This window comes from Sorex fumeus, unplaced genomic scaffold, assembly GCF_029834395.1.
Source record: "Sorex fumeus unplaced genomic scaffold, SorFum_2.1 ptg000111l, whole genome shotgun sequence".
Taxonomy (NCBI): domain Eukaryota; kingdom Metazoa; phylum Chordata; class Mammalia; order Eulipotyphla; family Soricidae; genus Sorex; species Sorex fumeus.
In genome coordinates, this window is record NW_026606168.1 from 6191215 (window position 1) to 6216037 (window position 24823).

Sequence of the window (24823 nt, forward strand, 5' to 3'; positions counted from 1 at the left end):
GTTCTTCCTGCATTGACATATGCCTCAGAGATCTGGGCCCTACGAAAACAGGATGAGAACTCTATTCAGGTCTCCCAAAGAGGAATCAAAAGAGCTATACTCCATGGCTTTGAGGCCAGCTGCACACGCTAGGGAAAAAGGCAGCTCAGATAGAGAAGGGAGGACCAAATAAAGGGTGTTGGGAGGTTCCTTTCAGGGTGGGAGATGTGTGATGAGAGTAGACTATAGACAGAACATGATTGCTACTCAATGTCTCTTTTGCAAACCACAGCACTCAAAAGGAGAGAGATAACAAAAGGGAATGCCCTGCCACAGAGGTAGGGTGGGATGAGGGGGATGGAGGGTGGAAGGGATACTGGGATCAGTGGTGGTGGAGAATGGGCACTGGTGGAGGGATGGGTATTCGATCATTGTATAACTGAAACTCAAGCACAAAAATTTGTAAGTCTACAACTGTACCTCATGGTGTTTCACTAATAAAATTTTAAGGAAAAAAAAAGAGCTATGCTTGGAATATCACGATTCACTCAAATGAGAGAAAGAATGTGGAGTTCCAACCTCCGTCAATGGTCAAGAATCAGGGATGCTGTATCGTTCGCCAAAGCATCGAAAATCAGATGGGCTGGACACACAATGAAATTTGGAGACGACCGCTGGACTAGAGCTGTTACTGACTGGATTCCATGGGATATCAAAAGACTGCATGGCCGCCCACCTACAAGATGGTCAGACTTCTTCGTCAAGACCCTGAATGATCGGTTTGAGGCTCTTCGTGTTCCTAGAACGAGCAGACATCATTGGGCTATGCTAGCACGTGACAGGGACGAATGGAGACATTACTGATGCCCGCTCAAGCAAATTGTTGGATGATTAACGAGTAGTCAAGTGATCAAGTGAAGTAAATAATAAAACATGTTATTCATGCAATTTTGTGAGATACATGTAATAAGGAAGTCCAAAGAACAGGGAGATAAGCACCAGGTTTAAAATCAGAACACTTAGGTTCAAAGTCGACTCTGTTTGCTATGTAACTAAATTATGATGAAGAAATCTCTAGTTCCAGTTCTGATCTACAAAATTAGGATCCCAACCACGATGTGTTAATTTTATGTATAGGATTTAACATAAAAATAAATAGTTAAATCCTATATGCTATGGCAGATCTACTATCTTTTGAGCTTCTTTCACTGTGCCTCCAGAGCTAGAATTCTAAGGACTGTATCAATTGTCCCTTCAGCCTTTGACATACTTTGATTGAATCAATAATGAATTCCAGTAAGGAATCAACAAGAAGAAAAGAATGAGTAACAATATTTGTTTCCTAGCACTCTTACTATAGATGACTCTAATACATTGGCTGAAGGTCACATTTCCTGCATGGTGGTCCTCTCCACATTATCTTTATGTGTCCAGTTTCTACTAATGTTGTCCTCCTCTGCCTCCTTAAGGGAAGATGCACAGGTAACTCTTCCTTGTAGTTTTCCTTTAGTCTACTTACTCCTTTACAAACAATCCCTTTATTAAATAAAGGCTTTCAAATTATCTAAGTCAAATGTGGCATCCATTCCTTGCCAGAACTCTGACTGATAAAACTGCTTTTCAAATTTTAAGCTGCTGTCTAAATGCAAAGTATTTCTCATTTATCTCTGCACACTGCTTTACACAAAGCAGCTTGCTACTATTAATAACAATCAGTGAAATGAATGTATGCAAGGATGAATGAGTGAATGATCCTGTCCTCTTCCATTTCAGTTACATTCTTATCCTGGGGTTATCTCTTTGTCACCTTGATTGGAATTTGTCATGTCATGATTTGAAAGGTCCCCTATTTTATTGGAACTTACTGACCCTTTGGGAAAACATTTCTACTCATAATCCACTGCAACTATGGTATGTTTTGCATGATTTAACTTGGAAGTGTTAACTTTGCTTGAAATTTCCAGAAATATCACCCTCCTGTAAACTTCAGCCTTGACAGGAAAATGGATTATTTATTTGTTCATGTACTCTCTTTTTTCCTTCTTACTATAAAAATAAGTCAAAATGAGCAAATTGGTTATTGTCTTATTACACAGAAACTAAGAGCACATTTAAGAAATCAGTAGCTTTAGACTGGAGTGAATTGTTCAAAAACACAATAAATAAATGTGGAGTATTTAAATGCTTTCACTATCTTTTTTCCAGGAAAGAGCCTAGCCAATAAGTGGACAATCCAATGGCCTCACCAAATGATCTAAACAGAAATAAGCCACAGAATTCAGTAATTTTGCGTTTATGAGGAGCCCAAATCATGACTGATTAGACCTTAATGCTAAGTTAATTTATTCTCAGCAATTATGGACTATCCTTGTCTCCCGAATCCCCATATATCTCAATAAAATGGGAGATAAACATTTTTCTCTTTTTTTAATGCAAGGTTGATGACTTACAAATGGGAAGCTGACCTATGGAAACTATCTTTAGAAAACATATTTTAGAGTAAACATATTTAGTGATGTGCTTTGGTACAGAGTAGGTATTATTCATTAGCAAATAATTGCATAACTGGAATTCTTAATTAAAATTTGTGATGAGAAATGAATCTGTTTATTCTGTAATTATGACCCAGAAATTTGGAACATATTGCAGTAGTTTAGGAGCACAATCCTAAGATTTTAATAAAGCAAAAGAACTCACAAAGCCTTTATACAGGAATTATTAGAGAGGAAATATACATTACCCACATATATTCACACAGTGCATGTGTGTGTACAAATCCAGAAGCAGTAAAATTCAACAACATGAATACACTATAATATTAAAACATTTATTTAGATAGTGGAGATATTACAGGGGTTACACCATTTGCCTTGATGCAGCTGACCCCAGTTTGATTCCTGGCACTGTATATGGTCCCCTGAGCACTTTCAGGAATGATCCCTGAACACAGAGCCAGAAATAAACCCTGAGTCCAGCTGTGTATGGTCCAAAACCAAAAAATAAAACAAAACAAAATCATTCTGATTTAATGGAATCTATGGACTGCATTAAAAACAAAAAAGCAAACAAATCAACAAAAGACCTCTAAATAGTACTTCTAGATCTTTCTAGATTTTTTTCAGAAAAGTTCTTATTTGATTCTTCTCTTTTAGCATTGTGATCAGAACACAAATTTAGACGATGGCAAAACTCTGTGAGTCTCCTGTTTCAAACTTTCCTTAAATTTCTAAGTCTGCAATGATGTTTCCAGCATATATTACCATTTAAGCTCTCAGAGGAAAGCCATTGAGGAGCTTATCCTCAGTAATGGTAAAATGAATCACATGAAGCTTAATTCTAACTTGGTTGATAGGAACTGCCTAGTAAGAGAATTTGTGGTAGAGATGAAGAGGGCTTAATTGTTTTGACTTGCCGACTGGCTACTATGATGGGTTCTAGTTTAGAAGGCCAGTCAGACAAGAAGAGTTGAGCAAATTCTCTGTAAAACCAAATGATCCGCACGACACAGAGTTTCTTCTGACCCCTTCTTAGACATAAATGAAACCACTGTGAGTGTGAGCTCTGCCACCTGTCATTTCTGCATCCTTGCTGCCACAATGACACCAAATCTCAGACCCAGATCTAGACATTAGTCAAATGAGTCAGCCCTGAGTGGGCAGGAACTTGCCTCTTCATCTAGGTTTAGCAGGGTTTTGGGAATTTCAGCCCATCACTGTTATTACAGATGAACGATAATAGTGTTGGTTATTATTTTATAACCCAGAATGTCAACTTCTTCCTGTTCTCCATATATGTAATACTCTTCACGCCTTTATACATTATACCATTTTCTAAAAAATGACTTTAATACTTTCATAATTAATATGATGTCCCTGTTAGGAAACATTCCATCTAAGAAAGCAAAGGAAAGAAAACAATCTACCGATTTGTGTAACTGTTTAGAAAGATGAAAATTACCCAGCATCCTTTTCCTTTTTTCTTTTTTTGACCAATAGGTGGCACTATTTTTTTCTGACATTAAATGGGCTCTGTTACTCGCCTCTACATTTCTTGGAGGTAAAGCTATTATGTAATTCTGATTTTTTGTTTTCTTTATAGAAGATATGATCCTATAGTCTCAACTATTAATTGCAACATTTGTAGCTTAACCAGTTGGGCACTGTGACTCTATTGTACCAGAGGTCCTGACACTAATTTGTCTGTGACAATCACAGACTATCTAAGAATTAGAAATTAAGGCACACAGTTTTTCCCAGGGTTATTGAGAAATAAAGGCATACATCACTGTACATATTTAAGTTCAACACCATGATGGCCTGCTTACATATATTGTGAAATGATAACCAGAATAGATTCAACTAAGATCCATTTCTCAGATAGACTAAAAAGAAAAGGGGGAAAAGGTACAAAAATTTTTTTTCTTGTGATGAGAACTCTTCGTGTTTATTTTCTGAATGCACACTTTCAATTTTGCTTTAAGTGTCTAGTTGCGTGTTTTTATTTACTGTTATCCAAGGCACTTTTTTTTCAAACCAATGGTTGCTTTCATAGCATGCTATCCAAGAAAGAAAATTAGGCATTAGAGCCAAACAGATACATTAAGGTCTAGACTCCATCATCTACAAAGACTGAATCCCCTGACAAGATTACTAACTTAAATAAACCTGGATTTTATTTTAGCGTCACGGGGCCATGGAGTGAGGGTTGGGGGGCCAAAGGGTGGTTCTAAATGAAATCTGTCTCCAAGAGCATGGTAAGAAGTGAGGGATATTGGTCAGACCGATACTACAGTGGGTAAGGCATTTGCCTTGCACACGGCTGACCCAGGTTTGATCCTCAGCATCCCATAGGGTTCCCCAAACTCACCAGGAGTGATCCTTGAGCACAGAGATAGAAGTAAGCCCTGAGCACTGCCAGTTATGACCCCATAGCAAAATGACAACAACAATAAAATAAAGAATTGAGTGATATTATTGTGGCTTGTCAGTAGCTGGGATAAACTAAATAACTCATTGTTTCCTTCTGATTTGGGGGGTTTGAATTTTAACATTTATTTAAATAATGATAATGAAATAATGATAATAGTCATGGAAGTCCATTTTTTAAAAAATGGTATATTAAAAAAACACATATAATGATTGAATTCTTCACCAGTTTTTATGATTTTCACCATATTTCTCCTGTGCTTGGTCATTCTAACATTTACTAGATATTATTTGGACCCAATTCTTCAAGGTGAGAAGTGTGGTTACTATAAATCTTTGGAAAGAAGTTTGTCAGAAATTTGCATAGGACTCTCAATTACCTATCTTTTGAGATATAAGTGACATTTCTGTATCTGAACCATTTTTTTCCAATATATAAATAAGCCCGGCAAGCTACCGAGAGTATTCAATATGCCAGACACAGTAACAACAAAGTCTCCAATGGAGACGTTACTGGGCCCGCTCGAGCAAATCGACGATCAACGGGAGGGCCTTTACCTTTACCTTATATAAATAAGCAACTCTGTCTGCATTCTCTTCTTTTTGACCCACTTCCAGAACTTTTATATTATTTCTATTTGTTCAAAAGATCTTGATAAAATGCTGATAGCATTATTTCTATTTCTTTTCTGCTTTCAGAAGAGCTAGTATTATTAAAGTCAGTTTACTGTTAATCTTCCTGATGGAAAAAATACCAGTCCTGATTTTTATGTTTTACTTGAGCACTCATTATGGTTTTTCCATGTACAACTGCAGAATCATTAGCAAAACTAGATAAATAACTGAGTTATTATTTCCATAAACACATGATGCATGCTCTTTACTCAGAATGTACAGCAAAAACAAAAATTTATTCATGTTAAGGCAAAGTAATCAAAATGACTTTTAAAAGCAAGTTTTTATCATTCTGAGCATAAGCATAGCTATGATGTATACTTATCACAGGGTACAATAATAGAAATGAAATATGTCAGTAAAATCTTGAGGTTTAAGATTTATCATGATAAATATTTTTCATTAAAATGAAATATCTTGGCAGAGTCACTTTCATATGCATACTGTTGACACAAGGAGGCCAGCTGTGCCTATGCAGATGCTGAGATTTGGGCCTATATTATTAATGACTTATCATGTCATCGAGAGCTTAGATTAGTTTTGAAATCAATCCCTTGCTGCAAAAGCACTCTCTGTAATGTACAAATGCAAGGATTACTATATATGCATTCCAAGTTAATCATAAAACTTGAAGCTACTTCAGAAATTTCAATCTCTCTTTTTGTTTGGAAACATTTGCTTCTATATCTGAAACTGTATTATTCATTCAAATTCATACAAATGGTATTTCAGATCAACTGGCTAATGAGTAATGAATCTTAACAAAAAGACGCAGACACAATGATGAGCAAAGGAAGGACATGGTAGGGAACAAAAATTCATTACAAACCTGTTGTGTGACATATTCTTTGGCCCTAAGTCTTACTTTTGCGATGAGACTGGATTAAGTTCCTCATCCAGTTCAATGGGATTACAAGACCTTAGTGCCTCCAGGGCACACATCATAATAATGGCTAATATTTACTCAGTGTTTGCTGTGTTCCAGGTAAGATCCCAAACACTTGATGTGCATTTTCACATTTAATCTTATAAAATGCTTGTGAGGGGGTGAGAGAGATAGTTCAGCATCTAAGGTTTTTGCTTTACATGCAGCCACTTTGGGTTAGATCCTGGTACTCCTTATGGTTCCCTGAGTCTGCCAGTAGCGATATCTGAGTGCAGAGACAGGAGTAAATCCCAGTTCTATCGGGTGTGGCCTAAAAGCCAAATCATCACCATCACCATCATCATCATCATCATCATCATCATCATCCATATATAACACTTCATCACCCCTGTTTCATAGATGAGAGCTCTGATCCATGATGTAGTTTGTAAATGATCCCAGAGAGGACACTGGGTTTGAATCTAGATGACCAATTGTTCCACAGTCTTCACTATTTACTGCTAGTCACTGTGACCTTACAACTAGACTCACTTAAAGTAAGAAGTTATGTTCACCTCCTAGTTACCTCCATGTGGGCTTATGCAAATCACTTAGACTCTCAAAGCCCAGATTTCTTGAATAAACCAACATAATAATAATATTTACATCATAAAACTGCTGCAGGTTAATATTTGTAAGATACTTAGAGTTTGGCACATATGAAACATAACTGTTTTAAAAACTATAAACAGTTAAGGAGTGGTACTCTAGTGATTACAAACTTTTATTGACACACCTGTGACACACAGGTTTCCTATAACTTTCAGTAGCTTTTATTCTTTTTTAAATCTAAGTTGTTATGCATATTAATGGCATATAGTAATATAAAACATAGAAATCAATTTTAATTGCTGACTAGTATTCCATGGTACTGAATGGGAGCGCCATAGTTCAAGTACTTAGCCAGGGAAGAGTACTTTGATTCTGGCTATTACAAATAGAGCTTCAGTGAATATCTGTGTGTAAATTTCTTTGCAGACATAAATTCTTATTTCTCTGGGATTAATTGTCCACAGTGCATTTGCAGGATCAAGTGGTAAGTTTGCTTAGGTTTTTTTTTTTATCTGAAGCACCATGATTTACTATATGTTGATGATAATGTTTCATGCATAAATGTTGATGATAAGTGTTCCAACACCACAACCTCCACCAGAGTATTCCCTTTCCTCCATCGCAGAGTTCCTCTTCTAACCACCACTGGTACCTTCCTCCTGCTCCAGCTAGCTTTTATTCTAAAAAGTAGATTGGAAATGAAACCAAAATTCTGAATTTAACTGTGAACATGAACAAAAATAACTAGTTTGTAATTTACTACTGAGTCTGTTATCTTCTGTTTTCTTTTTAATTTAATTTTTTCAATTTAATTTTTAATTTAATTAAAAAATTTTTTTGCATCCAGTCTCTTAAGTATTCTTTGTAGATGTGAGAAGAGCCAAAAAGAGTCCTCCCTCCTTCACATTTTTATTCATTTAACATAAGCTGGAGCGATAGCACAGCGGGTAGGGCATTCGCCTTACAAGCGGCCAACGTGGCCGACCCGAGTTCGATTCCTCCGCCCCTCTCGGAGAGCCCGGCAAGCTACCGAGAGTATTCGATATGCCAGACACAGTAACAACAAAGTCTCCAATGGAGACGTTACTGGGCCCGCTCGAGCAAATCGACGATCAAGATCAACGGGAGGGCCTTTACCTTTACCTTAGAAAACATGGTTTCAGGAGAACTATGCTAGGTCTGGGGACAGAGATGAGTAAACCACAATTCTGAATAGCATGCAATCTAGAAATAACTATACTCTTTGCTTTGTACATAAAAGAACATAAGAGATCTGTGGGTTCCATAATCAGATTTAAGAGGTATATTTGAGTTGAGTGTTCATTGTACCAGGCATCATGCTAGGCATGGGACGTTAGGTTAATTAGACAAGGTCCATGTTGCCATGTTGGGTGTGGCACTGGTGGTCATGGTGGGAGTTGTATGCAAATATCTGGACAATGTTCAGCCTGAAACGTAAGGTAAGTGGTGGAGATTCAGATAGATGTGTGGACAGGACAAGAAGTGCATAAAATCAACAGAAAGGCTCTAGTGTGAGTAAACCCTTAAGAAAGTAAGCTGTCTCCTTATAGTTCGTTCCATTAAAACCCAAATAAAAGTTTGTTTTCCTATTTTTCAAGACTTTGGGAGTGAAGGATACGATGAATCCTTATCAATAATGTTTTAATCTTGACCAAAAAGTCAAGAGTACTATATCTTCAAGTAAGTGGATTGATTCGCCTGCTTCCTTGCCTCTCCTCCCCCATTCGACTAAACATGGGAATTGGGTCTGAGGTCTGGATTGAGATTTAAACTGAAAACATGTCTAATCTTTGACTGGAAATGACCCATCTGCATATCCTTCTGCAACCCCAAAACTGTTTTATTCCTGGATTTAAGGACTCTGCCTTTGGTCAACTGCATTCTCTGGGGATGATGCCTCATGCATTTGGCCATAGTGGAATTTCAGTAAAGAAGTCAGGCATCTAGAGACTTGAACTTTTCCCCTTTGCTACTGCAAACACAGGATGGCTCAAAAAGCTCTGCCTTCCCAAGCGGGTGTGGATTTGATTTCTTATCTAGCCAACGGTCAATCCCTTGCATCTTCATTCAGTGTACAGACCCTTCTGCCTGCAGCAGGCTTGCTCCCTTATATACGGAATGACTGGATACCAACAAAACAGACACAGCTTTCTGGGTCAGAGGTTGGCTGGAGAAGGATCCTGGCTGCCAAGTATCTTGCAATGATGTCAGAGCCCAACACAGCTAGAAAATACTAGCCCGCTGGCCAGCAAAAGCCTCTCAAGGACAGAAAAACCACAGAGCGCAACTGCCAAAGCTACTCTTCCGCCCCTGCCCTTTCTTCTAATAGGAAGAACGGCAGGAAGAGAGTTCGTATTTTAAAAGATTCCCCCCTCCTCCTTTCTTGGTAACAAAGTGTTAACTAGCAAGGAAAAGATTCTCTGCTCTCTGGATGAATCCCACTAGAGGTTCCTTGGGGTGTCTTTTTTGAGTTCATTTTCAAGGCTGTCAGCGGAAGTTACAAATAGCTCTGAACAGGGTCTTTTTACTAAATGTAAACATGTAACTTTGTGTGAGCAGAAAAAGCAGGGAGGGAAGAAAATCCTTTCTGTGTCCCCTTCTCTCTTTCGTGGTAATTAACTAGACTCAAATGAAAATTAAAAGTTTGGTGGAAAAGCACTTTTCTTTCTGCTTCTTTAAATAGGGGCTTCATGGTTCATTCCAACCATCTAGAGCCCTCCGGTGATTCATAATTCAACTGGAAATTAATAAGACACAGCCCGTGCCTGGAAATGAAGTTTGGGTTTAAAATCCTCTTGTTTGGGAATATATGACATTATTTTCCTTTCACTTGTGACAGTCAATTTTAAATGATGTCACTTCAAGGACATTTTCATTTCTCCCACAACGTATTAGCGAAACACTTGCCTGTAAAACCGGCTCATTAGCCTGCAAAATTATACTGTACTGAATGGCTTTCATTCAAAGTAGAAATGGGATTTTTAGTAGGCAATTTCTGTATTTTAAAAAGATAAAGCAATGTTTGATTGCTTCTTCCCAGCTGTTTTGCTTAGTAGTTATAAAGAGAAATTGGGGACTTGGGGACGGGGTGGGGTGGGGAGACAAGGTAAGGTGGGGGTGGATTGATTAGGATGTCTTTAGAAAGAAAAAAAAAGATAAGTCTCAGACTAGAAAACTAAGGCATAACTTCACGAGCAACTGCGCCTTCAACTCCTCGGGGATGAACGATTTATCCTTCGGATGACAGGAGGAAGGCTCTGGGAAAGAAAGGAAAAAGTGAGGGCGCGAGGGAAAAAAAGAAGAAAGAAAGAAAGAAAGAAGAGGGAAAGAGGAGGAAGAGCTGCCTTGCAGGCTGCAGCAGCCTCCGGGAGCTGGACGGCTGAGGCGCTGGGAGTCGCTGGAAGAGGTGGGGAGAGGGGAGGGTGCGCAGCAGCGCGCCGGGAGGAGGGACGCGGAGGCCACCGTGGGGTCAGCGGGGCCGCGACGCCGGGGCGGGGGCCTCCAGGAGGCGCTGGCCGCCGCGCTCCAGTGAGGACCGCGCGCCCGGCCGCCCGCGCCTCCTGCCGTCGGCTCCCGGGGGTGTCTCCGCGCAGCGAGAGAAAGAGCAGAGCGAGGGAGAGAGAGTGAGAGAAAGAGAGAGGCGCGCGGGGCGGGAGCTCGGCTCGGGCTCGCCGATGGACTGACTCGAGATGGATCGAATTGCACCATTCGCCGAGCCCCGATTTGTTTTGCTCCAGCCCCGTCCCGCTGCTGCCGGCGCCGGAGGTGGCGAGTTTCAGGATCGCCTCCGGGAAGCCCAAACGTGAGGGGACGGCGGGGATGGACAGCTCGGTGTGATGTTTCTTTATCATCTTTCCCCTCCTTGTGCCTGACGGGCTGGGTGTTTTGGGTTTTTTTCTTTTTGCAAACAACCTTCCTCCCGCCTCCCCATGAGGTAAGACCTTCTCGTAAATATTTGCTAATGCTTGGGCGCCTGGGTGAGGCTCGGACCCCGGTCCCACCCAGCAGGAATCGCAGTATGAGTGTGTGTTTGTGTGTGTGCGTGTTGTCACTGGAGAGTAGATTTCTTTTCCTCGCAGCTCTCCGCCTCCTGTCGTGCAAGGGGACGTGCAGAAGGCTGGGGGGGTGCGAGGGCAGGGGGGACGGTCAAAACTGGCCGAGCCGGAGGCTTGGGGGGAGGGGCGCCCGGACTTGGAACCCTCGCCCCCAAGCCCACCACCCCTCGGCGCACCCTTTCGAGGGAGGTGAAGGTTTGGGATGGGGGGACGAATAAAAGTTTCCGCCTGGAAGCGGCCAGCTGCGCACTTCCCTGCACTCTGTCTCTGGGGACCCGGGGGGTGGCACGGGTGCGGGCCGCGGCCCCGAGAGCCTGTGCCGGAACCGAGCCGAGGCCGGAGGAGCTGGCGGCGCGCCCCGCCGCCTCCCGGCGCCTCGCCACCCCGAGTCGATCCCGGGACGGCCGGGCTGGGGGAAACGAGCAGAGAAGAGGCGACGGGGCAGCGGCCCAGACTACCTGTCACTGCGCCCGGGCTTCGCTGCCCGGGGGCGGGGGCGCAGGAGGGACGGGGGCGTGGGCCTCGGGGAGTCTGCCACTCCCCCCTCCACCTCCGGGCGCGGGCGCGGGGCAGCCGCTTCCCACCCTCCCTCCCCTGCTGGCCGAGCGCGCGCGGGCGGGCCCCGAGCCCCGAGCTGCCCACCGCCCACCCCCGCCTCCCACCAGGCGCCGGGTTCCTCCTCCCGCCACTCTCCCCCGCAACTTTCCGCGCTTTGTTCTCCGACTGGAAATGATTCACGGACGCGTCTTGGACAGGGTCTCCGCCAGGCGGCAAGAGCCCAGCGCCGAGATGCGTTACGTTCTCATCTGCCCATCAATTATGGATGGAAGCAAATAAGGACGAGTCAATTTTGCATGAGCCCCGTTTCCGGCGCCGAGCCGCGTCCTGCCACCCGGAGGGAGCCGCTGTGTGCCACGGCCGCCGCCGCCCGCAAGGGGCATGGTGCGGAGGAAGGTAGGGAAACTTATTCCCCGGCCTTGACAGCGATGGTGTTTGTTCCTGGTCTGCAGAGACTGATATGGCAGCCGCCGCCTTGGCTGATTTGGAAGGGCTCAAAGCTTCCTCCCTGGTGTGTCTCTTGGATTGAAATGAAAGGTCGTGAAGGACTTGGAGGTGTGGATGAGAACTGGGTTTGATTTCTGCTAAGCCGACTCTCTGGACCACTGCTGTCAGTGCGATGGCTTAAATCCTAAGTTTGGAATGATCAGAGTTGGAGTTAGGGGAGGATTGGCGTGGTGGTGTGTTAGTTACATCGTTAGAAGAACTCAGGGTACTACTCCCTGTGGCCAGTGGCCTCTTGGAAACCCAGGGTTCAGCGTCCCAACAACCCCTTACTGCTCTTACTAGGGTGATTGTCACATAGAAGAGACAGTAGGTCATTATCATAAAGAGACTTTGCAAACAGTAACTGGACCTTAAGATCACTGCTGTTGTCGGCTGTTTTCCCTCTAAAAACAATGGTAGTGTTTTTGGTTACTCTGGGAAAGAAATGTCTGGGGCAGTTTTCCCAAGAGCTCCTGGCTACTAAGAACTTTCAGTGTAAAAGAAAGTCTGTGTGCTTTTGAGGGAGTCCTTCATTTTGCTCAATATTTGTGACAATAAACTGGATTCTTTTGTTATTGTAAGACTGTAGTCTGGGCAAAAATGTTTCAACAGTTCTCTAAACTGATTTGGTCTCTGCCCCTCAAAATAGTCGACATGGTTGTTGGGAGAAATTTTCCAAGCTTCCTTCCTCAAAGAAATCAGAAATCTTACCAGGCTTTACTCTGCTTGTGGTGGTTGAAACAATAGGTGTGTGCGGTGGTACATTCATATTAAAAATCCCCTGGCTGTGTTAGGTCTCTAACACAGGGAGTTGAGTTGTGGGTAGTCATGTTTCATGTAGTGAGTGACAGGCATATTCTGTGAGACAGGCAAATAGTCTACAAACATTTACCCCGGCTTCTAGAAATAGAAATTGTCAGATAAGCGCTGAGATTTGAGCCTATCTTACTGCAAACTTAAACATCTTGAAGTAAATAAACTATAGTCCAGTCATAGCTGAGTTTTGTTTTTACTAGTTAGTCTCTAGAATATGCTCTCAGAAGGACGTTTATTTATTTGTTTGCCTGTTTATTAAAAATTTTTTTGGGGGGGCATGTCTGGGTGATGCTCAAGGGTTACTCCTGGTTCTGCACTCAGGAATTGCTCCTGGTGGTTTGGGGAACCATATGGGATGCTGAGGACCGAACCCAGATCACCGGTGCATCTCCTATCCATTGTACCATTGCTCCAACCTCACATTAAATAAGCTTAAAATGTCCAAAATGTCTTGCTTTACTGTCCATTATTTTCCATGGACACATTTGATAAGATTAAGAATGCTCTGCTGCCATTTCTGATTAGTATCTACAGAATATTATACCTGTCCTCATTCCTTATTTCTACTCAAGAAGCTATGTAAATAACTTTCCTCTTTTTTGAGAAACAGTTCAATGATGCAAGGGAGTGTATCAGGAATATTGTAAATTTGCCATCGCCAAACCGTTGGTTAACTGGAGGTTGATTTAGGTTTGTGGGCATTCTGCCCACTTTCATTTATTTCTGGGGTTGAGGGTCCTCTAATGGCACCATCTGGTCATGTCTGCCCTGGTTTGATAGATTTGAATGATGACAGTGACGTAAACGTATTAGTCTGAGAGTGAGGGCAACTTAGAGATCCTGGTGGCCTCCGCTCCCTGGGGGCTGACTGTGCAGGAAGGATCTGTCCATTAACTGTGTTCTGGGTAAGTGCGCCCCTGAATGCTGTGTTGTGGTGGATTCTCTTCCTTGAAAAGCACCAAGTGAGCAGGAATCAGAAGTTTAATTCACAAAGATGCCTATAAGTGTTCAGGACTTACTGGAGTTCTTCCCTTCTTGCTGCTCCATCATAATGAGCCGTGGTAATTAGCTTAGTCATTGTTCTTGAATGTGAGTTTTACTAAGATACAAAGAGTGAAAAATGCCTCTGAAATAGGGTCATTTTTCACCCTTCTGATGCATTTTATGCAGAGTTAAAAGCCTGGCTGAATGCCTAACTATCATTGGTGTAACCATATGAGTTTAAATCCATCCCCAGCATATTGAGGATAAAATAATTATCTTTTATTTCCATTAATAGACAGTAACTCTGCATCTTCTAGACTCATTTCTGGAGAAAGCAAGAAGTAACTGGATGGTGGCCTCCAGTCAGTATTCACTGAGGATCTGTCATTGCAAGGAGCTCTGGAAGCCTGTGTGGGAAGGCCAAGTGAGGCCATGTTGCTGTATTTACAATGAGAGAGAGAGAGAGAGAGAGAGAGAGAGAGAGAGAGAGAGAGAACCAACTCAAGAGAGAGAGTGACAAAAACAGTTCACTTGCCAAGAAACATAAAATTTATTAAAAGTGTACATTTGTGTACAAGTGAAGCATGTTGTTTTATCCTAGAGAATTTATGGCAAGGTTATCCGTTTATTTACAGTCGTCCATCTTCCTGCCTCTAGTTCAAATTCAAATAACGTGATATTGAGGGCCAGAAAGGTAAGGGTTAAGGTGCTTGCTTTGCATGCAGTCGACCCCTATTTAATTCTTGGCACCATATATAGTCCTCAGCACAAAGCCACTAGTATCTCCTGAGCAATACAGTGTTTCCACCCTCACATATCACGGTCATGGTCCTCCTGTTGTTCATAGATTTGCTCGAGTGGGCCCAGTAACGAACGTCTCCATCATGAGACTTGTTACTGTGTTTTGGCATATCGAGTATGTCATGGGTAGCTTGCCAGGCTCTGCCCTGCGGGCAAGATACTCTCGGTAGCTTGCCGGGCTCTCTGAGAGGGGCGGAGGAATCGAACCCAAGTCGGCCATGTTGGCTGCGTGCAAGGCAAATGCCCTACCGCTGTGCTATTGCTCCAGCCCACCCTCACATATAAATTAAAAAAAAAAATTATCTTGTTGAAATGATTATAAAAGAACGAACTCTCACTTTTTGTGGTCCTTGAGAATAGAGATACAGAGTTGAAATCTATCAAAGCCCGTGTCCAGTGTTGCCCACCACTTTGTGAACAGCTGCTTACTTCCAGTTGGGAAAAATGTGTGTTTTGACCTATTCCCATGACACCTGGAGAGAATAGAAATCAAATAACTCTTAAGTCTATCATTACACGTTTCAGTTGTCATGGCTGGTGTCGGCCAGTTTTCCTTGTCAGCCCTGGCCACAGTGGTAGTGCAGCTGATCCTTGAAGCTGCTGACATTCATTCCAACAGGAAAATTAGGAAACGTTCTTATTTTTTTAAAAAATAAGTGTCTCTGTAACCCAGGATGATCAAATCAGTGGTCCACATAGATCCCAGATGAGTTGTACTTATTTCTCAAACTTCTCTTTTTTATTCAGCTTTTGTTAACTCACCCAGATTAGCATTTTAACAACCCTGAAGTGAACTTCTACCATTCTCTCTACTTGGACTCCTCATGTACATCATCCATCATCCTGTCCTTGGCTCCAACAGGCTGCTGGCTCCATCACCATTTGGAGCTACACAGAATCCAGCCGACTGTGAACAGCACAGCTGGCTACAGCGATTTTTTTTTTTCTTCCACACCACTGGCAGCATTGTCTGGCTGTGGTAACTAAAGTTAACACCCAGAACGGGAAGTTTCTATTGTTTGACAACCTGTATTAGTCACCTCATACTGGTTTTGTGGGACTCGCCTACAGAATAGCCCTTCTGGCTAGCCATGGGCTGGTCCATTTCATAGAGGAGTGACCCCAACCTTAGACCCTCCCCCACTTAAAAAAAAGAGCCTTTTTAAGTATGATACAGTGAAACCATGGAAATCCCAGAACTGGGAAGTACCTTTCAGGTTCCACTCATCCTAGACATGAAGAATTTAGTTTGTTTGAAAAAGGTAAGAAAGGAATGAAGGAGCAATTAGCCGGTAGTTCCAAATGACTGAAAATCACTGACGGAAACTTGCTGGGGCTCATGTGAAAACTCTCCAAGTTGTCCTCAATCTTTTGCATGGATAGACCAAAATTTGGGTCTAACTTTTGCCAAAGGTTTGCTCTATACAAGTAGGTGACCTGAGTTAGGTGGGTAGATTTGTTAGGTCGTGTTGCCTCGCTTTACATTAGAAGTGCAGCTTTACCACTTTGATCTGGCTGGGGAAACAGTCTCTCCTGTGTGGTACACGATCCTCTTCTTACTTCTTTCCCTAACATTTACTAATGAAATCAGCCACAGAACATCTGGGTCAATAGAAAGATGGCAGCAACAGGAAGGGGGGGGGGGGGGGGAAACAATGAGCATGATATCTAAGGCTACTTTGCAAACTGCTTTCTAAATCTAGATGCCACACCAAGACCTGCGGCTTCATTTGATCCTGTAACCCTCAAAAGGCTGCATGAACATGGGCTGTTTATTATACTGTTTTATCAATAAAAAGGAAAAAACGTAGGCTCGAAAAGTCATTTTTGTGACAGTCACAAGGTGGTAAAGACAGGATTTGAATTCTGGTCTGCCTGGCAATAACAGCTTATCTTTTTATAACTGCCCCAAATTGGTTCCAAGGGTATAGGCTGTCCAGCAACTTTCCAACTCCCTGATAGCTCTGGCATTTGTTTTGTGATAAACGAATCTTATTTTAAAGGAAAATTTTTGCTGAATGAAATAATATGAATAGTCTGGATAGGTTCTTATTTAAGTTTCCTCTAAACCAAATCACATTGCTATGCTTTTGTGCTCATCCTTTATTGTTTTTTGCTGTTTTTGGCGTGTGTGTGTGTATTTGTTTGTTTGTTTGTTTGTTTTATGGTGTTTGGGCCACGCCCTTGCAATGCTCAGGGGTTACTCCTGGCTGTGCACTCTGGCATTGCTACAGGGACCATACAGGATGCAGGATATTGAACCAAGTTCAGCCAAGTGCAGGTATAGCGCCCACTGTACTATCTTTCCAGCCTCTTTTCTTTCATTCTTATTCCTGCTGGCTAAGTCATGACAACACACTTATTCTCTCTTTCAAGTGTCCTAGAGCTATACTTTCTACCATATTTTTCCATGTTAGCCTTCCCTGTCCAAGATTACAGCAGTGCTGGACAAATGGCGATATTAATCACTCTCCACCAAAAAGTATGTTTGTGTCGGGGAACGCCTGACATGCATTTCCCTGATGTTGGCAAGTGAAGATCCATTGGGGATCCTTGTCCCATTTTCCAGCAGTATTTATGGGCCTCATCAACAAAGACAGAACTCCAGCTGTTCACAGAGCTATGACACTAGCATGGAAAGTGCAACGCTGAAGTTGGACCATATTTTTTTTTATTGTAATCCACATTTTTCGTAGGATTGTAGGAGAATCCTTTTACCTAGCTGAGTAACCAGACATGTTGTGGAGAAAGAGTCAATTATGCATCCTCATTTCCTGTTGTTCTTTTTTTATTCAGGACTCCTATGGGAGGGAAAAAGCACAAATACACATTACCACTACAACATAGGCTGAAATGGAAGGTTTTGAACATATATTTATGGGAAGGAAATACAGGTTTTGAAAAGTCCAATATGTTGGCACATATATGATATGACCTCAGGAAGAACTGCAATTACTCAGTCTATTATTGGAATCTGTGTTTAAAGTCAAGTCAGGAGTTTCTCTTCAGCCATGAACTGGCACATAGGAACAGAACAGATGAACCCCAGGAGCCGGCTGTCAGCAGGCCAGGGAACTCAAGACCCTCCCCCCACATCTCAACAGCTATGGTGGCTCAGTGTTCACATATCTTTAGAAGGGTCTCTTCAAGCTCTGTTGGTAGTCTTCATTTAGCATTAAGTCCCCAAAACTCCTAGGTTTAATGGCTGGATCAAAGAAATATATTTGGTAAAGCTATAATAGAAGGAGAGGCAGAAGAAGGAACAAAGAATGTTGCAGTTGGTTTCTGTTTTTGCCATTGCTGGGGCAACCATTTGTTCAGCTAACTTTTGCCAAAGGTCTGCTCTGTATACAAGTAGGTGCCAGTGTGGGGAGGGGCTCAAAAATGAACATGACACAGTTCCAGAACTCAAGGACCTTATTGAGTGGTATAGGAAAGATGAGGCAAAATCGTAGCCAGAATAAAATGGCTCTCTTCTAAGTGCCAGAAATCGTATACACAGTCCTATGGAAACTGAGAGGAGTGACAGGTTATTTCTGGCTTGAGCGGTCAGAGCAGGGTTTGTGGGGTTGCTGATATTTGAGCCGATCCTTGAATTAGGTAGAATTTGGACAGGTGGACAGTGAGGGGCCGGGGAGAGTGGTGAAAGGGAAGGCATTCCAGACATAGAGAACAGCTTAGGCAAAGGTCCTGCGGTGCAGTGGAGGTGGTGGTAAGGGACTTTAGGATCCATTGTCTAGGTTTTATCCTAGGATTTCAGGTGTGAAGAAGAGGCTGTCTTTCATGGCATGGCATCCACAAATGTTTATTGAGTGTCTCTGTTTAGCGGTGCGTAGGCCTTCAGCACATGGCCCCTCTGCTTAAGCCATCTGAATAAAAAGTAAATGGGATCAATCTCGCGGTGATATCATAAATTACTCCATGATCAGAACTAAGCACCTCCCCACGCACGCACACACACACACACACACACACACACACACCCGTCCTGGCAATGTCTGCCAAGTGGTTCAGTGTTACACATGAACATTGCCAGGGATAACATGATTTGCCTCAAATTACCCTGCAAGATGTTTTCTCCCCACAGAGTTGTTTAGCAGAACCAACTAGAAGGTTGCTGCCTCATCAGCTTTGTCTTTTTATTTTTAACTTGAAAAGACTCTAAACATAGTTTCTATAATAAAGAATAGTGCACACATATATGGGCTCTTTTGGAGGAGAGGGAAAAGAAGAATGTGGAGATGGGAAACGGAAGAGAAAGTAGAAGTTTGTTGAAACTAAAAACTAGCTGCAGGACTATCCCAGGAGGCTCGGCTGTTTACCACTGTCAGTTGAGTGACACATAGTAGACATACAGCCAGTATGTTAGTAAATGTACTCATGAGTTCTGCCTTTCATTGCACTGCAGATATAGCCTATCTGGCCCAGTAAACTGCAAAGAATGAGATTAAGGCCCTGAAAACATTTCCCTAACAGATGGAAAATGTTACAGCAAACACGTTGCAAAGTTAAGAGTCACTGGGGATTCAGCACCCCTTCTTGGTCTGAACTTTAAGAGTAAACTTACTGCCTTCAGTGGTTCCTGTCCTTCCCCCAACTTCCCCTGCCTACCCCTACTCCAAGCTAGGATCTCCAGGTATGAAGGTTTTCACAGCACCATTAACCTGTTATGTTATAATCAACCTAGACTTGAGTTGATGGTAGGAGTGATGAATTGCCTGGGAGGAAGGACTGGAAGTCCTGTGCAGTATAAACATGCTTATTTGAACACATGAAGGGAAAATAAAATGAAAACAATTATGTGAGAGAGTGATTAAGTCTGTTGCTTTGCCAAGAGTTGTTCCAGTGGTTCAGTGTTCCATGGTATATTGAAATCTTTCATAAGTTAATAGTTACATGACAGTCTGAGAGCAGACTCTTAAGTCTGAAGAGTTACTGCCAATGAAAGATCAATGAGAAATTATAAAGTAGGTCAATGGTGGAAAACATTAAGCAGACAATTCAATCTTGGGAACTTTTCAGGAATATTCCAGTGACATAAAGCAGGGAACCTGTTGAGTCTGGTAATTAGTCTGGCTCCTACCCAGTTACTTTTTGGAGGGAAGGACAAGCTGCCTCCCCTGCTTAGAGTACAGTTGCCTTGCAGACAGTACCTAAAATAAACTGGCCTGGCTCAACTCGACTAATAATAACAGCTGGCACTTACTGTTGCTTACTGTGTGCCGTGGCTCTGTGTCTGGCACTTGAAATCTGCCATCTAATTAAATCCTCATGCTATCCCTGAGTGTGTAGAGCTAGTACCCACTTAGTGCCCAATTCTTTTTGGGGTGAGACCTTCTCGGCAGTGCTCAAGGGCCTGGGGGTCACTCCCAGCTATAGTTCACCCCACTTTTAGGACCTGATCTTTTTAGTTGCTCAGATTCAGCAATGGATTACCTCTCAGGCCAAGATGTACTGGAGGGCCATTCCGGGCTTTATCAGATCACTCTTAGTGGGGGAAGGACGGGTTGGGGCATGTGATGCTGGGAATTAATCTAGGACCTCTAGTATGAAAGGCATGAGCTTCAGCCCTTTATGTTATTGCCTGATACTTTTTTCAAACCACATGTATTAAAGCCTCTTATCAAAGTTCTTAGAGGTGAGTGCTATTTTTAATGCCTTATTTTGCATGGCAAGGGACTGAGGTATGATAAATTACTTTCCCAGGTTGGAAGCTTATGAGTGAGTTGGGAAACCATGGGAAGCAGTGTAGTAGGTTAGTTAAGAAGGTGAACAATTGGGGATGAAGAAATAGTACAGCAAGGCAAGGTAATCAGCTTGCCTTGCACACAGCTGACCTGCTGGGTTCAGTACTCAGCACCACATATGGTCCATTGAGCATCATCAGAAGTGATCCCTGAGCACTGCTGGGTCTGACCCAAAAAACAAAACAAACAAACATAAAAGAATGTGAATGAACTCTGAGGGCTAGACAGATGGTACAGTGGTTAAGACAATTGCTCTACATGTGACCAACCCCAACATCACATATGGTCCTCCGAGCTTGATCAGGAGTAATCCCTGAGTACAAACCAAAGGAGTAAACTGTTTGCGTAGGTGCGTGTGACCCACCTCCCAAAGTTAATTAAAAATATAAACTCTGAGACAGAGAGATTGTACAGTGATTACAGAGCTCCTGGCATGGAGCTGACTTCAGTACAATCCCTGGCACCACATGGTCTCTTGAGTATCATTGAGTGTGGCTTTGAAGACCCCCACCCACCACCAGGGTAATCCATATAATTTTATGTCTTCATATTGAAACCGTATCACTAGAGAGGGGGCATCCTGAGCACAGATTGGGAGTCCTTGTACCTCCAAAATAATGTGATTTCTGGAGTTAGGAACATGGTTCAGTAGTAGAGCATTTGCTCTGCATATGTGAGAATCCCGGACTTTATTCCCATCGTTGCATCATCCCCCTAGCACCTCCTTGGATGTAGCCCTGACTGCAACCAGGTGTGACCTCAAATCAAACAAACAAAAAAAAAGAGTGAACTCTGGAGCAAGCCTTTTGAGAAGTGAATGTCGGCAGTGTGACTGATTTGCTGTGTGATCCTGAGCAAATTACTTTACTTCTCTGAACATCAGTGTTACACTATGGTGAAGGTGGATAATGATGATAGCACTCACCTTGTAGGGTTTCTGTGAGACATAAATGAATTAACATTTTAAGCACATTTAAAATAGTGTTTAGTGTGTAGCAAGTGCTATTTATACCTCAGTGTCTATTAAGTAAAAGCAAATTAAGCCTGGCTTGAGAACTGTGCTTTTAGCCCTTGTCCTACTCCAACCTTTTATGTGATTTTATCATATCTCTTTAACTGATGCATAGACCTGGAAGCCAGTTGAACAACCCTGGCTGCACCTTGTCATAAACCCAGTCCAAGTACAAAGGAAAATGTGGCAAGAAAGGGCCCACAGTGTGCAGACTCACCCCCAAACTTGGTACAAGCAGTCTCTAACTTAGAAGTCAGCCTTCCTGAATTCCTATCAGAAATAGGGCTCCCTGTCTTGGGTATGTTGAAGGACAGGTATAGGTGAATCATGTGTTCTATACTGGTTGTGTCCTGGGCTGATTCAAACGAGAATGATGAGTGAAAATTCAGACATACTCCTAGACCCCCTAGACCATCTATTGGTGTCACCACTCATGTCTTTTATCTCTATCACTGACCCTCTGGTTTTCAAAATTCATCAGACTCACACAGGGTTAAAATGCAGATAACTGGTGTCCAGGCACCAGTGGGTCTGTGACAGGGCCCAGGAATCTGAATAATAACAAACACCCCAAATAGCTCCTGCTCCCATTCAACTTGCCCCTTGCCCACCCTTTGAGAAAAGATGTTCCAGTGTATCCAGAGCTTCTCAAACATCAAAGTGTGCCTGCAAATTGCCAAGGATCTTGCTAAAGTGTAGATGCTCATCCAAGAAAGGTGCTAGACTGCAAGGCTCGTGTTGGCAGATTAATAGATCTAAAACCTCTTGTCTCCACACAGGGATATGGTTATAAGCCAAAGACAGTCATTGTCCTCATTTCTTGTTGCCACTAGCTCTTGGAAGAGCAAAGAAAGTAATGAAGTCTGTTTAAAGCTAAGGAGTTTCTCCTCTTCCAGTTTGCAAAAGATCTTCACATTGAGCAAAAATTAAAGAAAAAGGGCAGTCACTTATTTCTGCTGACTGGCCTATATCATTTCATAAATGGAGTCCTGGGCCTGTATTCATAGTTACAGTCTTTGATTTAATGATAAAGTGAGATAAGGGTAATCAAACTTCATGCTTCAGGGCATAAGGTGATTGCTTGCCTCGGTCAGGATGGAATTTTTTCCCTTGTGCTTTGCACAATTGACTAGATGCATTAGAGTGAGTACTTGGGAAGCACTAGGAGGAGCAGGGGGAGGGTGGGGGTAGCAGGGATTCAGAAAACCCTGGCAGAAATCTCCATGGAATGAGTTTATGTGGGAAATGGTCTGGTGTGCCATGAAGAAGCCCATCATCTTTTGACAGTAGCATTTTGTCGGTATTAAGATTCTACACACTGAATGTGCATAATTCTATAAACTACATGGTCATGAAGGCACCTAGACTCGTCTTGGTTCAATAGTGCACTAACTGTAAACTGGGAAAAGCCCTGTCCCCTCAGAGGCCCAGTCCCTTCCTCATAGACTCAAAATGATAATGAGCATCACAGAAGACAATGCAGGTGAAAAGGTTTCATCAAAATCAGATCATTCTAGGAGGACTGGGTCAGAGGTTGGAATAATCTACAACTGTGTGTGGGGTGGAGGTTAGGTAAGATAGAGAAGGGGACAGTACGACAATAATACCCAGAAATGATCAAGTTGAGTGTTAAGAGTAGGTAAAGGGATATTCCTGATAACCTTTTAGTATCTGTATTGCAAACCACATTGCTCAAAGAAAGAGAGGGAGAGAGAGAGAGAGGGAGAGAGAGAGAGAGAGGGAGAGAGAGAGAGGGAAAGAGAGAGAGGGAGAGAGAGAGAGAGAGAGAGAGAGAGAGAGAGAGAGAGAGAGAGAGAGAGAAGTAAAGCACCTGCCATAGAGGCAGGCTGGGGTGGGGGAGGGTTGGGGGGTGAAAGGAGGGAGACTGGGGACACTGGTGCTAGAAAATGTGCACTGGTGGCGGGATGGGTGTTGTAATACTGTATGCCTGAAACCTAATCATGAACAGCTTTGTAAGGGTCTAGCTCACCGTGATTCAGCAAAAAAATTTTTAATAAAAAATACATAACTGAAAATTTGAAAAAAAACCTGATCAGTGCTTCAATAATACTGATTCAATGAACTATATAGGATCACCATTTGTTATTTACATTCAGTAGTGTATCACTTCCCACTCTGTACAATGATTTCACACGATAATTTCCAGACATTTATTGAGTTCCTAATCTCCCCCAGCCCCTTACGTGTTTTATTTACATTTTCTTATGTGATCCTTATGTCAGCCCTGTGGTGCATTTTTTTTTTATATTCTCACATTGTAGAGACAGGGAGGCCCAGGGAGCATCTGTTCTCTTCCTATTGCTCTTAGACTAAATGTCCATGTGCTTAAGTAACACCTTCCAATTCTCAAGGACATAGAACCAAGTAAGAGATGTAGTGTGTAGTAGAGAAAGGCTAAATAATCTGCAAGATTGTTTTGAATAGGAGGATTCGTTGGAGCTCTATTTATTTTTATATTTCATTACCTGGGTAGCACTGTAGCACTGTAGTACTGTCCTCCTGTTGTTCATCGATTTGCTCGAGCGGGCCCAGTAACGTCTCCATTGTGAGGCTTGTTGTTACTGTGTTTGGCATATCCAATATGTCACAGGTAGTTTTCTAGGCTTTGCCATGCAGGTGAGATACTCTTGGTAGCTTGCCAGGCTCTCTGAGAAGGGCAAAGGAATCAAACCTGGGTAGTAAGATAAAACCTATTGGTAATTTAGAAAAATATGAATCCATCTCATGAAGGTATTTACAGCTCTCTGTCCAAAAAGACAGATAGCACAAATAGTCCTCAAATGCAGGACTATTGTGATTTACAGTTTACAACACTTTGCCCTTTTCTTTGGGAACTATTTAAGTGTCACTGCTGCTAATAGGGTTGCTAATATAATTTTTAGACTCAATTTTCAAAAATAAGGTAAAGGTAAAGGTAAAGGCCCTCCCGTTGATCGTCGATTTGCTCGAGCGGGCCCAGTAACGTCTCCATTGGAGACTTTGTTGTTACTGTGTCTGGCATATCAAATACTCTCGGTAGCTTGCCAGGCTCTCCGAGAGGGACGGAGGAATCGAACTCGGGTCGGCCATGTTGGCCGCTTGTAAGGCGAACGCCCTACCCACTGTGCTATCGGGTGATATCTTCAGGTAGCAGTAATTGTACTACATTCATCTCTCAGGGGTTCATATGCTACCATTGCACAATTTCTGTGTAATTTTCAGGTATCTCCCTAAAGAGCCGCCCCCTCTTGAGCATGCAGGACAGACAGGGCAAATGGGTTTCGAAG

General features: G+C 42.6%; 1 protein-coding gene across 1 annotated transcript in view; it reads left to right on the forward strand.

Moving 5' to 3' along the window:
- The first annotated feature begins 11880 nt into the window (after positions 1 to 11880).
- The window catches only part of SEMA6D (semaphorin 6D), a 65557-nt gene continuing 52614 nt past the window's right edge, over positions 11881 to 24823 (forward strand). Inside the window, exon 1 of the mRNA XM_056135357.1 lies at positions 11881 to 12086. The gene's annotated coding sequence lies outside the window, so the exon portion shown is untranslated. The remainder of the gene's footprint in view (positions 12087 to 24823) is intronic.